The sequence below is a fragment of the Callorhinus ursinus genome, unplaced genomic scaffold, assembly GCF_003265705.2.
Source record: "Callorhinus ursinus isolate GAN/ISIS: 27379988/994484 unplaced genomic scaffold, GSC_fseal_2.0 scaffold2, whole genome shotgun sequence".
In the NCBI taxonomy this organism is placed as follows: Eukaryota; Metazoa; Chordata; class Mammalia; order Carnivora; family Otariidae; genus Callorhinus; species Callorhinus ursinus.
Genome location: NW_027397064.1, coordinates 77,891,651 through 77,898,954, shown reverse-complemented (window position 1 = coordinate 77,898,954; position 7,304 = coordinate 77,891,651). Strand labels below are relative to the sequence as shown.

At 40.3% G+C, this 7,304-nt stretch overlaps 1 long non-coding RNA gene across 1 annotated transcript in view; it reads right to left on the bottom strand.

Moving 5' to 3' along the window:
• Positions 1-518: 518 nt before the first annotated feature.
• LOC141371069 (uncharacterized) overlaps positions 519-7,304 on the bottom strand; it is a 28,658-nt gene continuing 21,872 nt past the window's right edge. The window contains exons 3-5 of the long non-coding RNA XR_012375690.1: positions 2,399-2,452; positions 2,207-2,289; positions 519-826 (exon numbers count right to left, since the gene is read on the bottom strand). This is a non-coding gene — a long non-coding RNA (uncharacterized lncRNA). The remainder of the gene's footprint in view (positions 827-2,206; positions 2,290-2,398; positions 2,453-7,304) is intronic.

The following is a 7,304-nucleotide window of genomic DNA, read 5'->3' as shown; positions in this document are numbered from 1 at the left end:
GAAACAGACCCCCCTGAGCAGGGAGCCTGATGCTGGGCTCGATCCCAGGACCCTGAGATCATGACCTGAACCAAAGGCAGACACTTAACTGACTGAGCCACCCAGGCACCCCAGGGAAACCTTCTTTTAAGTAAAGATGTGAATGAGATGAGGAACCAGCCATCTGAATTGCTCCTGGAAGCATTTTCTGTGTGAAGACCCTGGGAAGATAGACTCACCAAAAGGCTTTGAGACTTTGACAGAATAAGACTTTCTCATAAGTAAGGACAATATATTGATGTCCATTTAATTTTACATTTAGTATATAAATCTTATAGTGAATGCTCTCTTATTAACATCACAGTGATCTTTCTCCTTCTCAACTTGTATGTTTCCTTAAACAAGGTGTACCCTTCTGTTGCAACTAATGTGAAAACTTCATTCCTCTGAATCTATGGGGAAGGAATTTCCATTTGATTCTTGACATCATGCTCTACCCCTATTTAAAAAGCAACAACAACAACACAATATTTGTGTTAACATATACATTCCCTTTTTTTAATGCCTCGCAGTGTGCACATAGATTTCTGAGTATTGGATGTCGTGTGCATTATTCTGGGTTCTTTTTCCTGTTGTTTCCTCCAGAGAATCATTAGCTTCCTTCTCCATGATCAGTTTTTCTTTCTCTGACCAACCTTCTTTTCTTACACAGTGCTTAGTTTTACCATTTTTGTCTGGACTTTTTCTTCCCTCTTCTCTTGAAATTTCACTGGAAAGCTTTCTTGAACGGGTCCATTGAAATATTTTATTTACATGCTTGCTTTTTTTGTTACTCAAATGTCAGCATCTTAAGGAAAGAAAGACAACTTAAATGAATGTTTTAAAGTATATGTATGAAGAGAAGACTATAGACTCGTTTCATTGTTTCAGTCCTGATTAGAGTGAGAATATTGAAGGAGGTCTAAATCAGCATAAAAACATTCTTACCAATGTGTAAGTAGAAGTGTGCCCATTAAAAAAGGAAATAGCAGAAGAGGAAATGACCCATAATTTGCCACACCCTGAGATGTTTATAACAGTTATATTCATAATTTCTCAAACTCAGGAGCAACAGGATATCCTTCAGCAAGTGAATGGATAAATAAACTGTGGTACATCCAGATCACGGAATGAGCCATCAAGCCACAGAAAGAGACTGAGGAAACTTAATGCATGTTGTTAAGTGAGAAGGCAATCTGAAAAGGCTACATTCTATATGATTCCAACTATATGACATTCTGGAAAAGGCAAAACTGTGGAGACAATAAAAGATCAGTGGTTGCCAGTGGTTGAGGAGAGTGGAGATGAAAAGTCAGAGAACATTTTTAGGGCAGTGACAATATTTGTATGATATTGCAATGATCGATATATGTCTTTATGTTTGTCCAGACCCATAGAATGTACAACACCAAACATGAACCCTAAGGCAAACTTTGGACTTTGGGTGATAATGATGTATCAGTATAGGTCCATCCTTTGTAACAAATGTGCCATTCTCATAAGTGATGTTGATAATGAGGGAGGCCATGCATGTATGGAGGCAAGGAGTCTGTGGGAAATCTCTGTATCTTACTCTCAATTTTGTTGTGAACCTAAACTGCTCTTAAAAAAAGTCTCTTAAAAAAAGGACATTTGTAAGGTCTGCATGTATGTACTGAGAGTAATATTTTTCATTGGAATTGTGTGGCTATCCATGTTTGCCTGTGGAAATGGTTTACAGCTGGATGGGTGCAGGGTTATTGTCTAAGAGTCTGGACTTCATGGCCAGGCTGCTTGGGTTTAAGTCTCCGTTCTCTCACTTATTATTATTAGGATGTGACCTTGGAAATAAATAACCTAAATTATTTTACCTCTCCATGTCTCAGTTTCCTCATCAATAAGATAGACTTAATAATAACAGTAACAGGCTTCTGATCATTCAATGAGTTATATGCAAAAGTGGTTAGAGTAGTGTCTGGCAAGGGGAAGCATTATAATTATCATTACTTTTTGTATTTGTATTGCTATATAAGTATGTAATAATAGGCAATAGGCTAGTCTTTCAAAGTAAGGTTATCTGTGACTTGGTGAGGAACATGCAGGGTAGAATTTTAATGGATGATGATTCAGTTTAGGAAAAACCAAGAAACTCAAGAAACAAAGCCAGCAGGTGATATACATGGAACTCCAGAATAAAAATGATACTTACTGTTTCTTTAAAGAGTTTAGTAACTGAGCTTGTTCTCCACTGCTAAATAATGAATTCTCAAATTTTGTAACTGGCTGCCTGCCCTAATCAAGGATTTGGAAAATTAGGGAAAGGACAGCTGGTTGGTTGCTGAATAAAACTATTTGCAAATACTTTATTTTTCTTTTACATACACACATATGTGCTTATTACCTGGCAGAAGCTCTGAGGTTGTCCCCCTTCTTTTAATTCAATGTAGAAACCAATCTAAAATGTAAGTATAGCAGAGAGAGAGAGAGAGAGAGAGAGAGAGAATGTCAGTTACCCAATGATGCCGAAACATAAGGAGTAATAAGGCTACAGAATTCAAAGAATCTGAAGCATTTAGCCATTTTAGGAGGACCTGGTAAGAGGCTGATTTACAATTTCCTTGCAAAGGGTCCTTGTTCAGTAGGACTTGTTTCATTGGCTGGGTTCATATTCATCTGAAACCAGGTTTTAGGGCAGCCTGGAAACATGCACAGCCAGGCTGTTAAGGGTATTTCCATAGCATGGAAGGGACTCACAGATTGCTCTGTGTTGTTCTTGGAAAGTTTTGTGACTCCAGGCTGTTGTCTGGGTTAGGCAACTTGTCCATGGGCCTGTAGATAGGATAGGCCCATACTCTGTTCTCCTGAAAGCCAAGAAAATTCTGAAAACAGGAGGTTTTTCCATAACTCATTTGGGAGTAGAACCTGATCGTACTCACATAAGGTTATTCATTATCTTTACTTGGTGTGTGTATTAGTTTGATAGGGCTGCCATAACAAAGAACCACGGGCTTTAACAACAGAAATTGTTTGCCTTACAATTCTGGAGGCAGGAGGTCTGAGATCAAAGTGTCAGAAAGGTTAGTTTCTTTGGAGGCCTCTCTTCTTGGCTTGTAGATGGTCTTCTCTTCCTTGTCTTTACGTGGTCTTCTCTTTGTGCCTGTGTCCTAATTTCCTCTTCTTACAAGGGCACCATTCATATTGGATTAGGCCCACACTAATGGCCTCATTTTAACTCAGTTACCTCTTTAAAGACCCTGTCTCCAACTACAATTATATTCTGAGTTACTGGGTGTTAGGACTTCAACATTTGAATGGGAGTGTAGAGACACAATTCAGTCCACTACAGTGTGAATATCAGTGTGTTTCTTGGAGAAATATTACTGTGTTTGATTGTGAACTGCTACCTTAGACTCCACTGAGGGGGTGATATTTTATGTCACCTTTCTAACACGCCCTGAATTCTGAACCTCAAAACACATCTTCCCATAAGGGTTTCAGAAAAGACATTGTAGACCTCTAATAGTTGGAGGTAAGATTCCAGTCAAGGCAAGGCCTCTCCCTGCTCTTGCCCACAGTGCTAGACCATAAAATGAGAGAATGAGAATTTCCAAAGGTCCATACACCCTTAAAATCTCACTGACTTTATGACAATGAGCAGAGATGATTTTTAAATAAATCTTACATCCTCAAAATTACTAACATACTTTGATTCTTCTAATTGTGCCTGTCTCATGGGGAGACTCTCAAGACAGGGCTGTGTCATATGGCCACAAAAACAGGTTTGGGCTATTTAGGCAGGGAATTCGGGAATCCTAAGTGCCTGGGACATCTTCTAGAAGTGTGGAGTTGGTGTGAGTGGGTCCTGACACCTCTCTTGCTCTGTGAGGAGGGGTGGGGCTGGAGGAGGTCCAGAATGGGGCCTTCTGGAGCATAGGTCAAAGGTACCATTGTATGACAGCTAGGAAGGGCTTCATTTTAGGGGTTGAATGAGGAAGACAACATAAGAAATCCCACTGGGTAAGAAATAGGTTCACTTGTAAAGCCTGTGAGGCATGAAGTGCTGTTTCCCTGTTTTCCATCTTTGCTGAGGGAGAGTTCCCTGCCCTTGAGAAACAGTCCTTAGGAGATACGAGAAGGGCAAAAATGCTCTGCTGTTTCCAAGTCAACAGAGAGTTCTAAATAGTACCTTCAAAGCTCTTGAGATTTATTTTAGTAAACTTTGAAGAGCTGGGTAATGCGATGTGAGCCCGAAGCTTTTAGGTCTTTGAGGGGAAAAACTGCCTCTTAAAATTGCCGATATGTGGTGTAACACTTCATAAGTATGTTTTGATACCAAATGTTTCATTAAAAATAAAATCTAAGAAGGAATACCTAGGAGAATGGTGCTTACTTGTGTTTGATGGGTTTTTGTTTGTTTGTTTGTTTTTAGCAAACTGAGATAAAAGAAATGTTTCACCCAGTTCTTAAAAGATTTCTGGGTTCTGGTGGTTTCATTATGTTGGGAATTTTTAGGTACTCTCCAAACCACATGGTCAGGTGGCTTACAGGAGGGTCACATGTGAAAGACTTTGAACCACATGGTCAGGTGGCTTACAGGAGGGTCACATGTGAAAGACTTTGAGTCTTCAGATAAAGTATGGTGCTATCCAGACTGATGTCTTATCTTCTCTAGGCTTGAGTTTTTGGTTATCAGGCAGCACTTAGCAATTGAAGATAATACCACCAAATTTCCAAGGTCAAGGCTGAAGGTCTTGGAGGGTCAGAACAAATGAACTTTTCTGGTCTCAAGAGTGGGCACATCCCTTTTAGGTGGGTGAAGACCATGAGTCATTTCATAGATTGTAGTAGATGATGACCAGGACTTGATTGAGGTTACTTTTGCTTCTCTTTACTGTGGAATGAGCACACGGGCAGTATGTGTGTGAATAAGGACATGAGTAGACAATCCCTTTAGTTGCTCATGAAGAGTTACTCAGGATTCAGCGGTCAGTGCAGAGGAATCTTGCACAGGAGAAAAGCCCAGAACCAAGGGTTAGCTGCAGTTTATACATTAGTTCTCAAGAATCTACCCAGTTTCTAGGAAGGAAATTTGCTGGGCCACACTTCTGTATTCTGTTTCTCACAGAGTCATCAGTCCAGCAACGGGTTTGGTCATGACACACCTTCCTTTTTGTCATGGCATCACCATGATAGTGAGGGTGAGACAAACAAAGTAGACATTTAGCAAGTGTGGATTTTATTCAAAGATGACCCCGAGTGTCCTCGGGTCTCTATATCTGACTTCATAGAGGCCTCCAGCAAACACCTGTCCTTCTAAGTCTCTATATCTCTATAGGTCTCTATATCTGACTCAGGTCTCTATATCTGATTTCATGGAGGCCTCCAGCAAACACCTGTCCTTCTAAGTCCTACTGTGTTCAGAGCTGACTTTGATTTGTTCATCTAGGGCAAACTAATTCAAACACTGACAAAAGAGCCGTGCTCTTCTGCTGTCTTTTTTTGCATCACACTGGATTGGAAGTTGGATTGGTTCATCCATGAACCAAAAAGGGCACTTAGTAGACTGTGGGCATTTATATAAGTGTGTCTTTGAACCCAAAAGGGTTTCAGTTCTCAGTAACTTTAAATGTAGCATCTCTGGGGGTGGAGCCAAAGTCTATGATACTGAACAACCATAGTGCAATTCAGCAGTCAAGATATATATATATATAAACTGACATTATGGTGCCGAACAAATATGGGACATGTGAATGGCATACAATAGATGATATGAAGGGTTTAGAGGGGAAAAGAAGGCTGGGAACTGGAGTTGTTGAGTTTGGAACTACTGAAGTCTGAGTAAGTATTGCAGTGAGGGGGGTGATGAGGGGTAGGGGGAGAGGACAAGGGAAGGGGAAGAGCCCTTGAACAAAATAGCATGGACCAAGGTGGGAGGTTGAACTGAATAGTGTTTATTGGGGACCAATGATTGACCAATCAGACTGTAGAAGTCTTTATCATTAGAACTCTGTGATATAGTCAACTCCCCTTCAGACACAGTGAGATACTGTTGATTTATTTTTTTTGAAGTATTTTCAAGCAGTTTTCCTTCTCTAAAGTTTTTATAACTAGAAACGTGCCATCAGTGGGTTCTGGGTCATAACTACCTCCCCTGACGCTAGGATCAGTCAACATTCATGCCTGCAGAGCAGAAGAATGGATCCCACTGGCTCTTGTGTTGTTTACCCAATTTCTGCTATAGCCTCTGATCCATGCCATGCCCTGAGGGCTACCTTTGGAAGGCAGCCATCCCCTTGCCCCCTGAGAGAGAGCGCTGCCAGCAGCCAGTCCCATATTCCATATAGTGAGAAGGGAAGAAGGAGAGAGGGGAGGGAGGGAGGGAGGCAGAGAGAGAGACTTGTTCTAATTTCATTCTTTCATATAGCATTCTTTACATGAAACAACTTTTTCTCTGAAATAGGTTATTTGCCCTAAAAAGCACATTTCTTTGGTTATCTAAGTGGGTAATTGGATTTATATGAAGGCTTTGTAGTTCAGAGTGATAAGTATAGTAACACTTTATCTGATCCCTAATGTCTAATTGTGTGGGGGCAGCAATGTCTCCTTGTGAAGAATAACTTTGTAGTTTCCCTTGGGAAGAAATGCATCCCTAAATGAGTTAATTCAGCCCAGCTACATTATCTTTTTAATGTTAGAGTAAACAGCTTTGGCTTCTGTGTCCTAAAAAGCTTCTTTCAAGTGTACCATACATCTAAATAGCCTCCTGGATTTATTGTTTATTCAGCTGAAAATCAAAATGTTATTGGCAACTGAATGAACTCAAATCTAATGAAACAAGACACTTCTTTATTGGTGGAAGCTTTATCTAATTGGAGTATGTGCTGTGGCCCTCCTACTTAAAGGAATATTGTATAAAATGCTATAGAGCACATGTAGAGAGAGAGCATGGGAAGTTTCCTGAAGGGTCAAAACTCCTGTTCATGTTGTATATCTAGATTCTTCACAAAGACTTACTGACTACTGTTTTCTTCTGTTCCCAGTGACTATGGAGCTTCGCCTCTTAAGTGACCACAGTTATTTTCTATGCCTGAGCTGTCTTGGTGAGGCAAAGATCAGTGTTTAGTGTGGAAGTTTCTGACAGAACAACTTAGTAGCCGTTGAGGTATATCCTCCTGAGCTGTATAGGAGGATGGGGCAGTGTTCCTTGGATTAATTTGGATACCAAGGGCTGATCTACCTCAAAAGGAATGAGAAATTTTCCCATGTCCGTAACCCATATTTCTAAGAAGGATGAAGTGCAGAGACTT